The sequence below is a fragment of the Triticum aestivum genome, chromosome 3B (genome assembly GCF_018294505.1).
Source record: "Triticum aestivum cultivar Chinese Spring chromosome 3B, IWGSC CS RefSeq v2.1, whole genome shotgun sequence".
Classification (NCBI taxonomy): Eukaryota; Viridiplantae; Streptophyta; class Magnoliopsida; order Poales; family Poaceae; genus Triticum; species Triticum aestivum.
In genome coordinates this window covers 75,386,685-75,408,466 of record NC_057801.1, presented here as the reverse complement: position 1 = coordinate 75,408,466, position 21,782 = coordinate 75,386,685, and positions in this window count along the sequence as shown.

Sequence of the window (21,782 nt, the reverse complement as noted above, 5' to 3'; positions counted from 1 at the left end):
CAGCAGCCCCAGATACAGATTGATGTCGTTCCCTGGTTGTTTCGGCCCTTCAATTAGCATACTCATGTGAATGTACTTCCTCTTCATGCACAACCAGGGGGGAAGGTTGTACATCCACACAAACACAGGCCAGGTGATATGTGTGCTTCTCTGGCTGCCAAACGGATTGACTCCATCGGTGCTCGCGCCCAGCACGATGTTCCTTGGATCGTTCCCAAATTCTGGGTATTCGAAGTTCAACGCTTGCCACTGGCTCGCATCCTTAGGGTGACTCAGCATCTTGTCTTTTTTATCTATCTCCGGATCATTTGCGTCATCTTCTCGCTTCTTCTCCTCCCTATCCGCGTGCCAACGCAGGAGCTTTGCTACCTTAGGGTCCGCGAAATACCGCTGCAGACGAGGAGTGATCGGAAAGTACCACACCACTTTTCGAGGAGCTTTCTTCCTCTTCTTGTATCGAGTGACACCGCACACCGGACATATGGTAGACTCCGCGTGCTCGTCCCGATAAATGATGCAATTGTTCATGCACACATGGTATTTCACGTGCAGTAAATCCAGAGGACACACGATTTTCTTCGCCTCCTCCAAACTGGTCGGGCACTTGTTCCCCTTGGGAAGACGTTCGTGCCAGAATGACATGTTCTCGTCGAAGCATGCGTCGGTCATTTTGTGTTTTACCTTCATCTCCAGAGCCATGAGCGTTACTTTCAGGCGGGTATCCTCGGGCCTGCATCCTTCATACAATGGAGTAACCGCGTCTAACTCAAGTTGATCCATCTTGGCTTTCTCTCGGGCGGCAGCTCTTGCGTTATCCGTCTGCTTGAGAAGCAGCTCTTGAATATGAGGGTCCTGCACCCAGCCCATCGATGGTCCAGCGTCGTCTGCTCCGCCGGCAACATCATCATGTCCTACATCTTCTACATGATGACTGTGTACAGCATCACCGTCATGATCATCTCCTGGGGATTCTTCGTCTTCTCGCCCGCCCGAGCCGCGGTGGTTGTCTTGCTGCCCTTCCTCATTTCTTGCCCGGCCCCCATGGACGACTTCGTAGTCATCTTCATCACCTTGCCACCGATAGCCATCCATGAAACCACGCAAGAGCAGGTGGTCCCGCACCTGCCCGGAATCCGGGTCCGCAATAAGGCTATTCAGCTTGCATCTTCGACACGGACATCTTATCTCCGTCTCGTTCTTTTGAAGCATCTCGGCCTTCGCGGACCTCAAAAACCTATTCACGATGCCTTCGGTCATCGTGCGGACCATGGTCGCCTGCGGGGTAGAGCAAAACGATATTTTAGAACCAAGAAAAAATTTGGCATGACTTTCCCTAAAAATAGGACCAAAAAGAATGCTTAATGCCAAAATTCTCGCCGAAACGGAAATGAATCAACATTCCGGCAAAATATTGGCAACTATCGCATTTCAAATACCGGTACACCTCCAAACACAAACACATATGCAACACCACAAACATATGCAACACCACGAACATACATAGATCTAGCTAGGCCATAAAAAGTGCATGTGAACATTGTTGTAGGGAGAACAACATAAATATAGCTTCCCCCCTTACTTACCTAGCAAAACAAGGTAACTTAACCACTTAATTTGAATGAATCTATGGTGGAAATGAGGTGAAAAAGAGGAGGCACCCGAGACAAGGAGGAGGCGGTGGAGAGAATGAAGTGGGGAGAAAGTGAGTGTGGGAGGAGAGGCTGTCCAAAATATCTTGTTGCTGCCCACTTACTAATGGCGCACCAGCAACAAATGCGCCATTAGTAATCCAGGTTACTAATGGCGCACCCCCTGTTGGTGCGCCATTAGTAGTTTTGCAAAAAAAAACATACTAATGGCGCACTCTGGCAGGGTGCGCCATTACTAGTTTAAACTAGTAATGGCGCACCTCGTGAGAGTGCGCCATTAGTAGTTTAGCAAAACAAAGGTATAAAAAAAAATAACATTAGTGGCGCACTTTCCGGCTGGTGCGCCATTACTAGTTACAACTAGTAATGGCGCACTTCCTGTTGATGCGCCATTAGTATGTTTGGACAGGCGCACTAGTTCAAAAAAAATTGGTACTAATGGCGCACCGTGGGCAAGGTGCGCCATTAGTAGTTTCAACACTAATGGCGCATCAGGAGGTGGTGCGCCATTAGTATATACTAATGGCGCACCACCTGTCTGGTGCTCCATTAGTGTCAATCCCATCTATAGCCCTTTTTCTAGTAGTGAGTGGCACAATAGTATCAAGCATAGAAGTAGTTTCATCATAAGTATCATGCATAGCAGATGTGGCATCATCAATAACATGCGACATATCAGAATCAATAGCAGTAGTAGGTTTAGGTGTCGCGAACTTACTCATAACAGAAGGAGAATCTAGTGCAAGGCTAGATGGCAATTCCTTACCTCCCCTCGTAGTTGAGGGCAAAATAGTAGTTCGATCATCTTTCAAGTTCTTCATACTGTCCAGCAGATATAAATCCCAAGTGACTCAAAGAATAGAGCTATGCTCCCCAGCAACGGTGCCAGAAAAAGGTCTTGATCACCCACAAGTATAGGGGATCACAACAGTTTTCGAGGGTAGAGTATTCAACCCAAATTTATTGATTCGACACAAGGGGAGACAAAGAATATTCTCAAGTATTAGCAGCTGAGTTGTCAATTCAACCACACCTGGAAACTTAGTATCTGCAGCAAAGTGTTGAGTAGCAAAGTAATATTATAGTGGTGATAACGGTAACAAAAGTAATGTTTTTGGTATTTTGCAGTGATTGTAACAATAGCAACGGAAAAGTAAATAAGCGAGAACCAGTATATGGAAAACTCGTAGGCACCGGATTAGCGATGGATAATTATGTCGGACGCAGTTCGTCATGTAACAGTCATAACATAGGGTGACACAGAACTAGCTCCAGTTCATCAATGTAATGTAGGCATGTATCCCGTATATAGTCATACGTGCTTATGGAAAAGAACTTGCATGACATCTTTTGTCCTACCCTCCCGTGGCAGCGGGGTCCTAATGGAAACTAAGGGATATTAAGGCCTCCTTTTAATAGAGAACCGGAACAAAGCATTAGCACATAGTGAATACATGAACTCCTCAAACTACGGTCATCACCGGGAGTGGTCCCGATTATTGTCACTTCGGGGTTGCCGGATCATAACACATAGTAGGTGACTATAGACTTGCAAGATAGGATCTAGAACACACATATATTCATGAAAACATAATAGGTTCAGATCTGAAATCATGGCACTCGGGCCCTAGTGACAAGCATTAAGCATAGCAAAGTCATAGCAACATCAATCTCAGAACATAATGGATACTAGGGATCAAACCCTAACAAAACTAACTTGATTACATGATAAATCTCATGCAACCCATCGCCGTCCAGCAAGCCTACGATGCAATTACTCACGCATGGCGGTGAGCATCATGAAATTGGTGATGGGGGATGGTTGATGATGACGACGGCGACGAATCCCCCTCTCCGGAGCCCCAAACGGACTCCAGATCAGCCCTTCCGAGAGAGATTAGGGCTTGGCGGCGGCTCCGTATCGTAAAACGCGATGAAACTTGATCTCCGATTTTTTTTCTCCCCGAAAGCCAATATATGGAGTTGGAGTTGGCGTCGGAGGGCCACCAGGGGGCCCACGAGGTAGGGGGGCGCACCCAGGGGGGAGGGGCGCGCCCCCCACCCTCATGGACAGGGTGTGGGCCCCCTGGTCTTCATCTTTGGCGAGGATTTTTTATTATTTATTCTAAGATATTCCATGGAGTTTCAGGTCATTCCGAGAACTTTTGTTTTCTGCACATAAAACAACACCATGGCAATTCTGCTGAAAACAGCGTCAGTCCGGGTTAGTTCTATTCAAATCATACAAGTTAGAGTCCAAAACAAGGGCAAAAGTGTTTGGAAAAGTAGATACGACGGAGACGTATCAGCGACCAACCAAAAAGAGAAAAATCTCATACCCAAGCATTAAGCATAAGTAACACCGAATAATGCACCACAAGTATGATATAAATTTCATTGCATAATTATTGGCTTCAATATTATTACTAAAGCATAATTACACATCAACATGACTCACATATCATATCGTCAGATCTAAAAACTATTACTAAGAATCAAGTTTATTTTGTCCAATGATCTTAATGAAAGTTTTTATTATATCCTCCTTGGATATCTATCACTTTGATACTATTTTCATATGTTGCTTTTGATAAGCTCAAACAAATTTAAGTGAAGAACATGAGCATAATTCTTTCTTTCTCTCAAAATAATCTAAGTGAAGCAAGAGAGAATTTCTTAAAAAATTTACTAGCTCCCAAATAAATCTAAGTGAAGCATGAGAGAATTTCTTCAAAAATAACAAAGCACACTATGCTCAAAAAGATATAAGTGAAGCACTAGAGCAATTCCAGGGCTCTAAAAAAATTTAAGTGAGGCATAGGAGCAAGCATAGCATAATTTTTGTATCTCTCAAAAAGGTGTGTTCAGCAAGGATTCAAGACTTAATACACAAAGCAAAACAGGCAAAGACTCATATCATACAAGACGCTCCAAGCAAAACTCATAATATGTGATGAATAAGAATATAGTTTCAAGTAAAATACCGATGATTGTTAGAAGAAAAGGGGATGCCACTTGGGGGCATACCCAAGCTTAGTTTCTTGATACTCATTGAATATTATCCCCAAGCCTTTTTCTAATCCTTATTCCTTCATCCATCATAAGATCACCCAAAACTTGAAAACTTCAATCACACAAAACTCAACAAAACCTTCATGAGATCCGTTAATATAAGAAAGCAAACCACTACTATAAGTACTGTTACAAACCCATTCATATTTTATTTTTGCATTATATCTACTGTATTACAACTTTACTATGGTAAAAATTCATCAAAGAAAACCATAGAATCATCAAAACAAGCACACAATGCAAAGAAAACAGAATCTGTCAAAAACAGAGCAGTCTGTATCAATCTGACTACTTCGAATACTTCTGTAACTCCAAAAATTCCGAAAAATTAGGAAGACATGACTAATTTGTTTATAAATATTCTCAAAAAGGAATCAACTCAAAATCAATCTTTTGGTAAAAATGAAAAATAAGTTTGTGAGTGCAAAAGTTTCTGTTTTTCAGCAAGATCAAATCAACTTTCACCCAAATCATCCCAAAGGCCTTGCTTGGCACAAACACTAATTTAAACAACAAAAACACATGTAATTAGAGGATATTGGGTATTTTATTGAAAGCAGCAATAAAACCAAAAATAAAAAAGATACAAGTTGGGTTGCCTCCCAACGAGCGCTATCGTTTTACGCCCCTAGCTAGGCATAACACGTAGGATCTAAATTTTGTCATCTTTGGTTCTAGATCCATAGGATGCCCTCATGATTTATTCATATGTTGGCCTAATTATTGTTCTAGGTAAGTGTTCCATACCCTTCCTTAGTGGAAATTGAACTTTAATATTGCCTTCTTTCATATCAATCACGACACTAATTGTACGTAAAAACGGTCTACCAAGTATAATTGGGCAAGACAGATTGCAATCAGTATCAAGAACAATAAAATCTATGACACATAATTCCTATTTTCAAGAATAGGAACATCATTAATTCTTCCCATATGCTTTTTAGTAGTAGAATCCGCCAAGTGCAAATTTAAAGAACATTCTTCAATATCGGTAAGACCAAGCATATCACATAAAGATTCCGGAATTGTAGAAACACTAGCACCCAAGTCACATAAAGCAAAACACACATAATTTTTAATCTTGACTTTGATTGTAGGTTCCCATTCATCATGTAATTTTCTAGGAATTGAAACGTCTAATTCCAATTTTTCTTCAAAAGCTTTCATCATAGCATAAACAGTATGTTTAGTAAAAGCTTTATTTTGTTCATAAACATGGGGTGAATTTATCATGGATTGCAACAAAGAAATACAATCAACCGGAGAGCAACTATCATAATTAAGGTCTTTGTAATCCAAATAGTGGGCACATCACTAGTTAAAGTCTCGACCTCTTCAAACCCACTTTCATCAATTTTGCAATAAGATTTTCACCTTCTGAATCATAGGGACGCCTTCTAACTAATGTTGACTCTTCTCCAGTCCCTTTTTCATCAATCTTAACTTTACTAAACAAAGAATCAATAGAAGAAACACCAATCATTTTAAGATCTTCATCACTTTTATGAAAGTAATCACTAGAAAATGCTCTTTCTAAAAATTCTCTTTTAGCTCTAAGCATAGCGGTTCTTTTTCTTACTTTCATTCATAGAAACATACAGAGCTTTAATTGATTCTTCAACTTTAGGCACAAATATTTTCATCTTGAGAGTTTCTACATCATGAGAAATTCTATCAATACTTCTAGACAAATCATCAACCTTATTCAACTTTTCTTCTATCGAAGCATTGAAAACTTTTTGAGTATTGATAAATTATTTAATATTATTCTCAAGATCAGAGGTATATCTATTATTATTATAAGTAGGATTACCATAGGAATTACCATAATTATTAGAGGAATTACTAGGAAAAGGCCTAGGATTAAAATTACCTCTATAAGCATTGTTATTGAAATTGTTTCGCGAGATAAAATTCACATCTATGGCATCACTATTTTGCTCAATCAAAGTAGACAAAGGCAGATCATTAAAATCAATAGGAGCACTTTCATTAGCAACCAACTTCATAAGAGCATCAAATTTTTCACTCAAAGAATTTATTTCTTCTACCGAATTGACTTTTTTACTAGTAGGAGCTCTTTCGGTATGCAATTGTGAGTAATTGGCTGTAATATTATCTAGAAACTTAGTAGCTTTAGGCAAAGTAATTTCCATAAAAGTACCCCCCCCCCCCCCGCGGAGGAATCCAAAAGATTACGAGAAACAAAATTCAATCCCGCATAAAAATTTGGTATGATCATCTAAAGATTTAACCCATGAGTTGGGCAATTCCTTAGCATCAATTTCATCCTTTTCCAAGGTTGTGCAACATGCTCATGTTCAAGTTGCTTGAAATTCATGATCTGGGTTCTAAGGGAAATAATTTTTGTGGGCGGAAAATATTTAGTAATAAAAGCATCCTTGCATTTGTTCCAAGAATCGATACTATTGCGAGGCAAAGAAGAAAACCAAAAATTTTCGCTATCTCGCAAAGAAAACAGAAATAATTTCAACTTCACAAAATCATTGTCCACATCTTTTTTCTTTTGCATATCGCATAATTCCATGAATGTGTTAAGATGGGACGCGGCATCCTCATTAGGAGTACCGGCAAATTGATCTTTCATAACAAGATTCAGCGAAGCAGTAATAATATCACAAGGCTCCGCACTAGTGGCGGTAGGAGCAATCAGAGTGCTAATAAAATCATTGTTGTTGGTATTTGAGAAATCACACAACTTGGTGTTCTCTGGAGTCATGATGAATTCACACAAGGATTGCACTAAAAACAACTAACGAGAAAAAGGCGAACGAAAAAGAGGGCGAATAAAATGGCAAATTTTTGTGAAGTGGGGGATAGGAAAACGAGAGGCAAATGGCAAATAATGTAAATTGTGAGGAGATGAGATTTGTGATTAGGAACCTGTTTGATGTTGAAGACCCTCCCCGACAACAACGCGAGAAGGCACGTTGACAGGAGACTATCTTGACGTGATCCTCCCCGGCAACGGTGCCATAAATTCCTTTTGAGGTCTGCTAGAACTACGTCGGTATTTCCCCAAAGAGGAAGGGATGATGCAGTATAGCGATGGTAGGTATTTCCCTCAGTGATGAGACCAAGGTTATCGAACCAGTAGGAGAACCTCCTAACACCACGTAAACAAAACCTGCACACAAATAACAAACACTCGCAACCCGACGTGTTAAAGGGGTTGTCAATCCCTTTTGGGTACGATGCCTCAAGTAGGCAAGATAACATGAGATAATTGTGGTAGATAGGATAAATAGATTATGGAATAAATAAATTTCAGCAAGGTATTTTTGTATTTTTGGTTTAATAGATCTGAAAATAAAAGAAAATGAAAATAGATCGCAGAGGCAAATATGATGAAAAGAGACCCGTGGGTCGTAGGTTTCACTAGTGGCTTCTCTCAAGAAAATAGCAAACGGTGGGAAAACAATTACTGTTGGGCAATTGATAGAACTTCAAATAATCATGACAATATCCAGGCACTGATCATTATATAGGCATCAGGTCCAAGTTTAGTAGACCGACTCCTGCCTACATCTACTACTATTACTCCAAACATCGACCGCTATCCAACATGCATCTAGTGTATTAAGTTCATGAAAAAATGGAGTAATGCAATAAGAACGATGACATGATGTAGACAAGATCTATTTATGTAGAAATAGACCCCATCTTGTTATCCTTAATAGCAATGATACATACCTGTCGTTTCCCCTTCTGTCACTGGGATAAAGCACCGTAAGATCAAACCCATCACAAAGCACCTATTCACATTGCAAGATAAAGAGATCAAGTTAGCCAAACAAAACCCAAATATCAGAGAATAAATACGAGGCTATAATCAATCATGCATATAAGAGACCAAAGAAGACTCAAATAACTTTCATGGATAAAAACATAGATCTGATCATAAACTCATAGTTCATCGGATTCCAACAAGCACACCTCAAAAAGACTTACATCATATGGATCTCCAAGAGACCATTGTATTGATAATCAAGGGATATAGAAGAAGCCATCTAGCTACTAACTACGGACCCGTAGGTCTACATACAACTACTCACGCATCATCGGAGAGGCACCAATGGACATGATGAACCCCTCCGAGATGGTGTCTAGATTGGATCTGGCGTTTCTAGAACTTGCGGCGGCTGGAATTGATTTTTGTTGACTCCCCTAGGGTTTCTAGAATACTCGGGTATTTATAGAGCAAAGAGGCGATGCGGGAGGCCAACAAGGAGGGCACAACCCACCAGAGCGTGCTTGGGCCCCAGGAGCGCATTGGTGCGTTCCTGGCCCACTGGATGTCTTCTCACTACTAGGGAAAAGCTTATACACATTACGGCGTTGCTGTAATGTAGCAGTAGCGCTCTCCTGCTGTAGTCGCTGCTGAAATAAACGTAGCAGTAGCGCGCCTCCTCTAAGCCGTGCTAGTGCTATAATTCCCACGACTCCGCTGCGAAGGTAGTTCTAGCAGCAGCGCGTTAATTCGGAGCGCGCTACTGCTAGGTAGTTTAGCAGTAGCGCCTTTACCATTAGAGCGCTACTGCTAAAACTAGCAATCTCCCACCACCCACGCTCTCCTCTATCCGATCCGCACTCACACTCACACTCACTCCATCCCCCCTCAACCCCCCCCCCCCCCGCGCGCCGGTCCTCTCCCACCGGCCGCCGTCGCCCCCGCTAGTCGCCGTCGCCTACCCCTCTTCCCTCTGCTTCACCGTCACCTCCTCCTCCTTGCTGGACTCGGTACCACCCTCCTCCTCTATCCTCCCTCGACTCGCCGCCGGCCGGCCCCTCCTCGCTCTGCCCTTCCTCCTCCGTCCTACTCTCTCCTCCCTCCTCCAGTCGCCCCCCTTCTCCCTCCTCCCTCCTCCATCCACAACCCCTCCTCTCTACTAGATTTTGATTTAGTAGGCTAGTTCATATGCAACATTTTGATTTAGTTCATTTGATTTAGTTGATTTAGTAGGCTAGTTGATTTAGTTGATTTAGACCATTTTGATTTAGTTGATTTAGTAGGCAAGTTGATTTAGTAGGCTTGTTGATTTAGTTGATTTATAGAACATTTTGATTTAGTTGATTTATAGAACATTTTGATTTAGTTGATTTAGTAGGAAAGTTGATTTAATAGGCTAGTTGATTTAGTTGATTTATAGAACATTTTGATTTATTTGATTTAGTAGGCAAGTTGATTTAATAGTCTAGTTGATTTAGTTGATTTATAGAACATTTTGATTTAACAATTATCTTTCTTTCCCGTGAAGTGGATCGTTAATCCTTGCTCATATTGCTTTAGGAAAATGGCGCCACCACCACCACCACCATGTCGATTGTGCAAGTCAAGGTGCGCTAGCAGCCTTGCAACTGGCAAGCTGTTCGGCATCTACTTCCAGCCGAGTTTTTGTCATGCGGCGGTAAGAAATTGTATGAAATGTAACAACTATTTTATTTGTAGCGTTGGCATTACTACATTGTGTCATTTTGGTTTTTTTTACACAGATCGTCCCATGCAATGTGAGGTTGAAATTCAACAAGCTGACATGAGACACTATGACATTTGAGGCTCCTGGGGGGCCGTACACTACGGAGGTCGAGAAAGGACGCAATATGTCACAGATTGGAGCAGATGGATGGGCCCGTTTCCTCGCCCGCATGCGTCTTACTGGTGGTGACTTGATCAGCTTCTCCTTCGGAGAAGAAAGACCTAAGCTGGCTGTCATTTATATCAACCTTGTGGAAGATGATGAAGATGACGAAGATAATGAAGATAATGAGGACCCACTCGATGAAGATGATGAGGACTGAGGGAGTCCTGGACTAGGGGGTGTCCGGATAGCCGAACTATCATCATCGGCCGGACTCCAAGACTATGAAGATACAAGATTGAAGACTTCATCCCGTGTCCGGATGGGACTTTCCTTGGCGTGGAAGGCAAGCTTGGCAATACGGATATGTAGATCTCCTACCATTGTAACCGACTCTGTGTACCCTAGCCCTCTCCGGTGTCTATAACCGAAGGGTTTTAGTCCATAGGACGAACAACAATCATACCATAGGCTAGCTTCTAGGGTTTAGCCTCCTTGATCTCGTGGTAGATCCACTCTTGTACTACCCATATCATCAATATCATTCAAGCAGGAGTAGGGTTTTACCTCCATCGAGAGGGCCCGAACCTGGGTAAAAACATCGTGTCCCTTGTCTCCTGTTACCATCCGCCTAGACGCACAGTTCGGGACCCCCTACCCGAGATCCGCCGGTTTTGACACCGACATTGGTGCTTTCATTGAGAGTTCCTCTGTGTCGTCACCGATAGGATTGATGGCTTCTTCGATCATCAACAACGACGCGGTCCAGGGTGAGACTTTTCTCCCCGGAAAGATCTTCGTATTCGGCGGCTTTGCACTGCGGGCCAATTCGCTTGGCCATCTGGAGCAGATTGAAAGCTACGCCCCTGGCCATCAGGTCAGATTTGGAAGTCTGAACTTCACGGCTGACATCCGCGGAGACTTGATCTTCGACGGATTTGAGCCGCAGCTGAGCGCGCCGCACTGTCACGACGGGCATGATTTAGCTCTGCTGCCGGACAGTGCCCTGGAGGCCGCACATGAGTCCGCTCCGACCCTTAATTCAGAGCCGGCCGCGCAGATCGAGGATGGGTGGCTAGACACCGCCTCGGGGGCTGCAACCTCTACGGTGATGGAGCCGAATACTGACCTTGTCCCTTGTGAAGCTCGTGACTCCAAGGTGCCAACCTCCCGCGCCCCCTCCAATCGAATCCGATTGGGCGCCGATCATGGAGTTCACCGCCGCGGACATCTTTCAACCATCACCTTTTGGCGACATCCTGAATTTGCTAAAGTATCTCTCGTTATCAGGGGAGCCCTGGCCGGACTGCGGTCAGGACGGTTGGGATGCGGACGATGAAGAAATTCAAAGCCCACCCACCACCCACTTTGTAGCCACTGTCGACGATCTAACCGACACGCTAGACTTCGACTCCGAAGACATCGGCGGTATGGACGACGATGCCGGAGACGACCAAGAACCAGCGCCTACTGGGCACTGGAATGCCACCTCAACTCATGACGTATACATGGTGGATACAGCAAAAGGAAGCGATAATGAGGAACAATGGGACGCGGCGAAGGAAAATTCCCCCCAAAAACAATCAAAACGGCGACGCAAGCACCGCCCGAAGTCCCGCCTCGATAACAACAACACCCATAATGACCTAGCCATAGAGCAGGGCGAACCAGTGGACGGCGAACATGCAACCAAGCAACCATCCGAACAGGATGAATTGGACAAGCAACCCATCCCCAGCGAAAACAACAGTCCAGACGATCTCACGCCGGACACATCACCGGAGCATAAGAACCTTCACAAAAGGCTCGTCGCCACTACAAGAAGCTTGAAGAAGCAGAAGCGGAAGCTCAAAACAGCGGAAGACGTACTCAGAATGAGATTGAGCAAAGTACTCAAGACCGCAGATAAATACGGCAATAGTCACCAAGCAAAGAGATACCCGAAGCGCAAGCTGTTGCCCGAATTTGACGAGGAGGCCGTAGAACCCCCACAGTCAAAAAACAAAGAGGCCGCCTGGCCGGATAGATGACCAGATGACAGGCTAAGAGCGGAAAGCGTGCCGCACACAAGCCGGCACACGATCTACATAAGGATCCTCGCAGAAAGGATGGCCCAGTTAGGTCCATCTATGGGCCAAAAAAGGCTCCAGGAAGCACCACAACACGCCGAACATTCGAAGATAACGGCACACCTAAATACAGGGGCGCCGCACACCCACTATGTTTCACCGATGAGGTGCTAGATCATGAATTTCCAGCGGGATTCAAGCCCGTAAACATAGAGGCATACGACGGAACAACAGACCCCGGAGTCTGGATTGAGGATTACATCCTTCACATACATATGGCTAGAGGAGATGATCTCCATGCCATAAAATACCTACCCCTCAAGCTCAAAGGGCCAGCTCGACATTGGCTCAAAAGCCTCCCAGAAAATACCATTGGAAGTTGGGAAGAGCTCGAGGATGCGTTTTGAGCAAATTTTCAGGGGACTTATGTCCGCCCTCCAGATGCAGACGATCTAAGTCACATAACTCAACAGCCCGGAGAGTCAGCACGCAAATTCTGGAACAGGTTCCTCACCAAAAAGAACCAAATAGTCGACTGTCCAGACGCCGAAGCCTTAGCAGCCTTCAAACATAACGTCCGCGACGAATGGCTCGCCAGACACCTCGGCCAGGAAAAACCAAGAACAATGGCCGCGCTAACAAGCCTCATGACCCGCTTTTGTGCGGGGGAAGATAGTTGGCTGGCAAGATGCAGCACCAGCGACCCGAGTACATCCGAAGTTAGGGATGGAAATGGGAAATCACGACGCAGAAAAGATCATCGCCGGAATAAGGAAAATGGCCCAAAGAACACGGCGGTCAACACCGGATTCAAAAGCTCTCGGCCGAATAACAAAACACTGCCTCTTAAGGACAACAGTGACGAGCTATCCAACCTAAACAAAATCTTGGATAGGATATGCCAAATTCACAGTACCCCCGGGAAGCCTGCAAACCACACCCACAGAGATTGTTGGGTCTTCAAGCAGTCCGGTCGACTTAACACCGAACACAAGGGGCTTGACACACCAAGCGAGGACGATGACGAACCCCACAAGCAGAGCGCCGGAAAACAAAAGAACTTCCCACAAGAAGTCAAAACAGTGAATTCACTTCAAGTGATAACAAGGAAAAATAGGGCGGCATCTACCGAAGCACATGCTGCACGGTCCACCCCAGCGGAATCCCGAGATTGGATGTCAAAACCAATTACTTTCGACCATCTGGATTACTCCAGAAGTATTCAAAATGCAGGATGGACTGCTTTGATATTGGATCCTATAATCGACGGACTATAATTTACACAAGTCCTAATGGATGGTGGCAGCGATTTAAACCTGCTTTATCCGGACACAATCCGCAGAATGGGGATGGACCCTACCAAAATTCGCCATAGCAGCACTTCCTTCAAAGGAATGACGCCAGGCCCTTATGCCAATTGCACGGGCTCCTTACTACTAGAAGTTGTGTTCGGTTCATCCGACAACTTCTGTCGCGAAAAGATAATCTTCCATATCGCCCCATTTAAAAGTAGCCACCAGGCACTATTGGGACGCGAAGCTTTTGCCCGCTTTAACGCAATACCGCATTACGCGTCTCTTACACTTAAAATGCCCGGTCCACGTGGCGTCATCTCATTAAAAGGTCGTTCAAGACCCCGGACACGGCTAGGTGAGTCCGGCATAAATAAACTAGGGGCTTCCTAGCCGCATACCCCTTTACAAGGGGCTGTGCGCATAAACAATGAGAGCCAATAAAAGCTCAACTTTATTCATTTTTTCATACTCTATTTTAAATACATTTTTCGCACGATACCTTTCCAAACTAAGTTCTTCTCCTTTACAGATGAATAGCGTGCTACACCCGTCCAGGATACAGCACAACGGAGACACAGGCGCAGACGTCAAGCAGGGACCCGTTGCAAGGATTCTTTTTAGATTAAGACCCTGCGTAAATCTTTCTTACTATCTCTTGTTCATACACATCCCCCGGTTTCTTACCATAACCGAGGAGGAGGCTGGCGTTTTGGCATCGGCCGCGCCAGAAGTTCTCGCCCGTTGTAACATCCCAAATTTTCAATTTGGAATGTTATACATTAGATCATCCTGCATTACATATTTTCTTGCTTTTGTCGATCCTAGAAATTTCACACAACTCAAGGACCCTCGGAGAGAGTTGGAGATTTCGAAATTTTCATATTTGAGTTCTCTCGAATTATGAAAAAAGGATCATTCGATTTTATTTATTTCATCTTCAAATAATTTTTCCAATATCAAAAATAAGAGAGGGAATAATATGACTTTCCCAAAATTTAGGAAAAATGAAGATTTAATGAATAAATCAAATTTTGGAGTTTTCCAGAGTTTATTTTATTTGCCTTAGGGAAAAATGCGTGTTTTCAAAAATTGCATTTAGGCCCCGAGTAAAGTTCATTTTGTTCGACTCATTTTTAGTAGTCGGGGAAAATTTACTTTGTAATTTTTGGAGTTCGTTTAGATTTTATTTTCTTCGTTTTTCTGAGCGCGTTATTTAAAAAAAAACCCCCGCAGCGCAGACTGGGCCAAGGGCCCAGCCAGCCGGCCCAGCGCCCCGCCCTCCCGCGCGCGTGCGCGTGCAGCGCTGCCGCCGCCGCCTTTGCTTGCCCCCTCCCCCAAGCAACACCCCTCCTATATATACTCCCCAAACCCCGCCTCTCCTCCCAAGCCGCCGCACCCCGCAGCAGCAGCAGCAGTGCAGCCGCGCCGCCAGCGCCGCCGCCGCGTCGCCGTCGCCGCCGCGTCGCCGTCGCCCCGCCGCCCCGCCAGAGCCCCGCCTCGTCGAGGTAGCCGTGCCGCGCCACCCTCCCCCTCGGTTCGTTTTTTTATAAAACCGTTCCGGTTTTCTTTTTCGTCGTTTCAGTTTTTTTTCGAAATCCTAGCTCGGTTTTTATTTCCGGTTTTGCTGTTTAGCGAGCGTTCGCCGGACCGTTCGTCTTAACGAACGTGATCACCGGTTATTCTCGGTTAACGAACGTCCGTTCGTTTAACCGTTCGTCGTTTTTCATTTATCGGATTTATTCCGCTATTTTTCTGATCACGATTTCAGATCCGATCTTCGTTCTAGTTTATCTTCTCGCTCGTTTATCAGAATCGGGTGATTCAAGCGCCTGGAGTTTCGTTTCGAAACCGCCATTCCGACTAATCAACTTGAACTAAGTTTTGTTACTGTAAAAATTTGACCTAGTTTCAACTTGCTAGAACCGAGTTGTTTTCTTCCGCCGTTTGTTTTCCGTTGTTTTGTTCAGTTCGTTTTCTTTTGCAACCAAGGTTCTTAAGTGAACTTTCTGGTTCGATCTTTTATTCGAGATTTACCTGTGCATTAGATGATTACTTATTGTATGCTTGTTGTTTGTCTGCGATAGATCACCCAGAGTGCGCTGCTTGTTACTTCGAATCTCTAGGTTTCGCGGATCATCAGCAAGGCAAGTAACACTTGATCATACCCTTTTCTACTACCCAGTTTTTATGCATTAGATCAATCCTCAAACATTGCATGATTAGGATCTAATTAAATTGTGGGATGGGAAGTAGATGTGGTAGTACCTATTACCTGTTTTACTTATGAAACCTTTGGGAGTTACTTCTGCGTTTGCTTATTATGCCATGCTATGCTAGTAGACGTGGATTGGGTGAGTGATATCCATGACAGATGTGAGTTTGTTAAATTAATGGTTTATCTAAGGTGGCAACTTAAATACACATCTTTGTGGATTGAGGCACCTGGGGTTTCCAGGACTTGCCTGTTTTTCTTTTGGACCGCCACCCAGGCTCAAAGGGATCATAAGATATTTCATGCTAGTAACTTTCATGTGCAGCCACAAGCCATTATGGGCTCTAGCATAGTTGACTAAGTCGTGTGAACTCTTATAGTGGTAGACTAGCAGATGTAGCGGATGTAGGTGTACCGGTCTACCCATCGTAAGGTGCTAGCGCTTCTGAAAGACTATGTCTCGGTCATCCATTTCTCAAACACCGTGTAGTGCGAGAAACCAAACGGAGGCGATCGAGTCTTGTGGGGAAAAGTGCGCAAACCTCTGCAGAGTGTACAAACTAATCATGATTAGTCGTGTCCCCGGTTATGGACATCTTGAGTATCTAGTACTTGAATATCATGTGAATCTCAACATGTTACTATAATTTAATATTGATGGGTTTGTTAATGATTATTTTTAACTAGGATTGAGGATGCTGTCAACCATTCTCAATGTTTAACAACCACCATGATAGTTAAATAAATTTATTCCTTTGCAGTAGGGAAAAATCGGCTTTATGCAAAAACTGTAACCATAGAGCTTTTCCACCAGCCAGATATGCATATAGTGTAGGCTTATCATTCATTATTCTCTATGTGTTACATTGCCAGCATATTCCATGTGCTGACCCTTTTTCGGGCTGCAACTTTCATGTTGCAGACTTTTCAGACGACGAGTAAGGTGCTTTTAGGTCGTGGTTCTATACTCAGTGATGCCGTTGGAGTTGATGGACTCACTTATCTTCCAAGTCTTCCGCTGTTATCGTTATTAGATGGCCTTAAGCCATATTTATTGTAATAAGTCCTCTTTTGGGACATCGATGTAATAAGTGTGTGATTGCTACTCTGTTTTAAATCCTTCGAAGTACTGTGTGGTGTCAGCATTACTAATCTAGGGATGACACCTGAGCACAGAGACTTGGCCATCTGAGGTCGGGTCGCTACAGAGATGGTATCAGAGCACACGCTGACTGTAGGACACGACCACTAAGTTAAAGCCATAGATCACTATTCTCTTCTCATTTTCTAACTCCTCATCTTTTCTACTCTTTTAGGATGACGGACGCAAAGATCAAGTACGCTCAACCAGATGAAGGCACACCTTTTGGATTCCACTTGAAGGAAGTCACCAAGTACCTGAACATTGGACTACCAAGTTTCACCGGGACTTTCAACGCCACTCTTCCTGAAGAGGAGCGCTGGAAGATTCAAGCTCACGTTCCGGGAAGGACATTCGCCCCAATCACCAAGCCCATAGATAGTGTTTTCAGTGCACCAACCTGGAGTCTGGGAAAGAGCATGGCAGCTCATATCACCATGGGACGCATTGGAGAAGTTTATCAAGAAGACCTCAAGGACACTATCTACCAGATTTGCGGACGCCGAAATGAACAATGGGAGATAGTCAGCACCAAGAAGGATAGATCCATTGCAGCTTTCATCCAGGAGCTAAACCAGCACATTCGACGCCAGGAGAACCAGATGTGCAATGATATGATAGAGTTGAAGAATGCGAAGGGAAGGATCATCGAACTTGAAGGAGAGCTGAAGTCTACACGCAAGGACTACATGGACGAGATCGTAGCTGTAGTAAGGCACGATAGCGATCTTAAGCATGAGATTGAAGAACTCAAGTAGAAATTAGCGCTCAAGAATGAAGACAAGTACGTCGACTCTCCGAGCAACTACATCATCATCGACGACACCAATTCGGATCCAAGTGAAGCCGACTTTGAAGATGAAGCTGGAGCAGACATCATGGAGTATTCCACCGGTTCAAATTAATAGATGACCCCCACATATTAGTAGTATTCCCTCCATGTAAACATTATAGTTCAAGCACTTTTGCGATAGTTAGACCGTTGTATGCCCTTTGTTTGAAATGAATGAAGTGAATTTGTGTGCATTTGTCTCGTGAGCATTTGGGTAGTGTTTTCTCCTTAGACCTCACTCTATTCTTAAATTCTCGCCTTTTCTAAACCCTTCAGATGCCTCCGAGACGCGACCCCGAGTTTGTTTTCCCGCCAGAGATCACTCAATTGATTCAGCAGCAGAATACCTTGATTCAAACATTGGTACAGAACCAAGGCAACAACAACAACAACCCACCACCACCACCACCTGCGGATCACTTGACTCATTTCCTTAGGCTGAATCCGCCGGTGTATTCCAGTAGCACCGAGCCGATTGTAGCAGATGATTGGCTTCGCAAGATAGGAAGGGAGTTGACCGCTGCAGGATGTACAGATGGTGAGAAGGTGAAGTTTGCTGCACATCAGCTTGACGGACCCGCAGCAGCATGGTGGGAGAATTTTACAGCCACTTACCCTGTAGACACTGTCACATGGGATCAGTTTCAGCAAGCTTTCCGCACTGCCTGGTCTTCCTTACCAGAACAAGCTCAAGCTCAAGCTCAAGCTCAAGCTGCCTGGTCTTCGGATCCGTGGTAAGCTCCTTTGTTTTCGGGTCCTTCTTATACCGGGCCCTGACAAAGTTCCTGGTCTGCTTGTTACCGCTGTATTTCTCGAAGAGGGGCGGTAGGCCTTGCTCGGCACGCTCCGCCTCCTCCTTGTCCCATATAGGCTCCGCCACTCTGTAACCACCGGGACCGAGTGTGTGTTCCCCTATGTTCAGCTCCCGCATTTGTTTCCCCCACTCACTTGATTGGGAGCTTGCGGTGCTCGAGCAATTGATCTTGAAGTCGTTGTAGTCATCTTCGGTGATCGAAGGATTTTTCTCCTTGATCTTCTGATAACTCTCACCTTTCTCGATCATTTTCTTCACATTGCTTTTCCATGTAGACAGGGCCTTGCTCATCTTCGTGAGGGCAGCATTGTTCACTTTATTCCCTTTGAGGCTTGTGTTTGCAAATTCAACGGGGAACTTGTATCGTTCGTGCAGCTTCGTGAAGAGGAGGTGGCGCAAATTCCCTTGGTCAGGATGCCTCAGGTTCTCGGTGTTGATCGAGACGGTGCTCCAGACAATGCACCCGAGCTGAAGCGAGTACCACTTGACTATTCGTTCGGGCGCCGTTGGATTCCCGTTGGAGTCCACTTCAGTAACTTCCTCCTTGAGGGTGAGGAGCACGATCGGGCGCCGGTCCTTCCGTTGCCTCTTTGGTTGGCTGCCATCTGTGCGGGCGCCGCCATCATCAGTGGTGGCATCCTCGGCGGCACCATCAGTGGTGGCATCAGTGTGGTCATCCTCGGCGGCACCATCAGTGGTCTCAGGATCGGTGGGGAAGGCGGCGGCCTCATACAAGTGAGGTTGTTCCTCCATCTCCTGGGATAGCTCCCAGAATGCCTTGCCGCCCGAACCCCCGGCCTCATCGTTGTGGGCCATGTTTCTCTCTAAATAGAAACAAAGTTTGGTCAAAAAGTTGGTTATTGTCAAGGAACAAGATCTCTAAGTTGACCAAATAACCTAATTCTCGAGGAATGTCGCCAAAAAGTCGGTTATTGTCAAGGAACAATTGAGAGATGTTTGTGATATTGCCTAGGTGTTTTGGGATAGAACCTGTTAGTGTGTTGTTGCTAAGGTCCAAGTCCACGTTCTCAGGGTAACCTTGTTCTTGAGGGGTGTGTCTAGAAAGTTCACTCTTCTTTTTAGAAGACAAGCGTCTGAAATGGTATTGCCTTTCCTTAATTTGTACTATTTTTTCATTGTGCTGAATACTTATGTGGGTGAGTGTATCTGTAATTACTTTTTACTACACCGCAGAACTAATCCTGGTGCCCTTTAGTTGTAACTCTTTCAGGGATTCAGGATTATTTCTACAGAACTGCACTATCCTGGTGCCCTTTAGTTGTAACTCTTTCAGGGATTCAGGATTTCATCAACTTTTATTTACATATTTTCTATGTACTTTAGACTACTTAACATGTATGTATGCTTTTTTGGTCTATTTGCAATGTTTTGTTCGGTTCACATCATATAAAGATTGAATTTGCTATATGGGTGAAATTGGTTGGGTTTTTCAATCTATAGCTGAAACATATTACACCATAGATGGTGATACTGTGTTTGCATATGAAAATAGCACCACATGCGGTCGATAGTCTTGCGCCCCTAGCAACTATTGAGTTTCTGAAAAACTCAACACTTCTACATTAGAATTCTACTGGAATAGCTGCAGTGTTTTGTCAGTCAAGAGCTGGATGATGTTGTTTGCTCTATGGTTTCCTGTATGTAAACTTGCTGCATTTATTCTGTAAAAGGTGTAAAGTTCGCAGGCCCAAAGAAATCTGAAGGCAGACCAGGTAACCATGTCAAATTGCTAGAGCAATGGTTGTACTGACACAGAACATTGCTACACCAGGATAGTGTATCTGTAATTACTTTTTACTACACCAGGATTTGTACTATTTTTTCATTGTGTTGAATACTTATGTGGGTGTGTGAATAAAATACTAAACTAATCCAACCACTAAAGCAAATTAATTTATTTCGGTTGAGAATCGGGCACCTTCTAGGTCAAGAAAATTGGGCATGACCTTTGCTAATTTTCTTGACCTAGGAGTGCCCCATTTCTCAACCAAAACGGAAATTAATCAACGTTTCAGGAGAAAGGGGTTATTTTTTGGCACAAACAGAGATGTTCTAACTATTTTCAGTATCAAGGCATTGTAGTTTGAATCATCTTATCAGTGTCTACAAAAATAGCTCAGAATTATGATTCCATTTCCACATTGATCTTTGAGCAATATGGTGCATTGTTTTGCTTCAGGTGATCTGTCCCGGAGCAGCATCCGGACCAAAGCTTTGCAACCTTAGAGCGGCGCGTGCACACACGCACGACGAGTTTCAAAGAGCTAAATCATGCTATTAGCTGGGCATATGCAGCAGGAACAACCAAACTTGAAGAAACTCATGCTAAATAATTTAAAAGCTTCTGTAATACAAAGATGACAATTCACAATTCTTGCTAGTAAATGCATCAGATTTAGAATTCTTGTCAGAAGCATGGATACATGTTTAGAATTCCATTTTACTCAATCTTTGCTACAACTTTCAAGATGCCTTGAAAATTTTTACAAGGACACACTGGTGAAGCTTGTGACCACATTATGGGTACAAACATGTTTACCACAAACTCCACGTAATTCATAGTACTTGAAACTAAAAGTCCTGCATTCTTTCATTGGAAAAAAGAGAGATGCAGGCTGGTGAAAACTTATCCTAGGAGGCAAACTCTCTTTGAGAACTTTGTGTTAAAAAATGCACAGTAAAAATGCACAGTAAAAATGCACAGTAAAAATGCAGGCTGGTGAAAACTTATCCTAGGGGGAGGGCAAAGTAGCCTAGCTCAGTTGAGGTGCTCTTATAGTGAAATGTATGCCAATGATGGTCAATTAGCAATGTGACTCTCCTGTTAATGTTGACAAGAATCAACTGACTTCTCCCTTCTTCATTGATCCGGGGGGAAGGGAGGGGTGGTATTTGCATACACATTAATGTGTGATAGAATAATTTACATTAACAAATATGTTAGCATGTGGGTTTGTAAAGCCATGAAAAGATATACCATCGGCAGAGATCATGGATGGTGGTGATCAGTGAGAAAATGGTGCTCAATTCATGTGTCCCAAATCGACCAGAGTGTTTCCCCAAGATAGATAGATCCA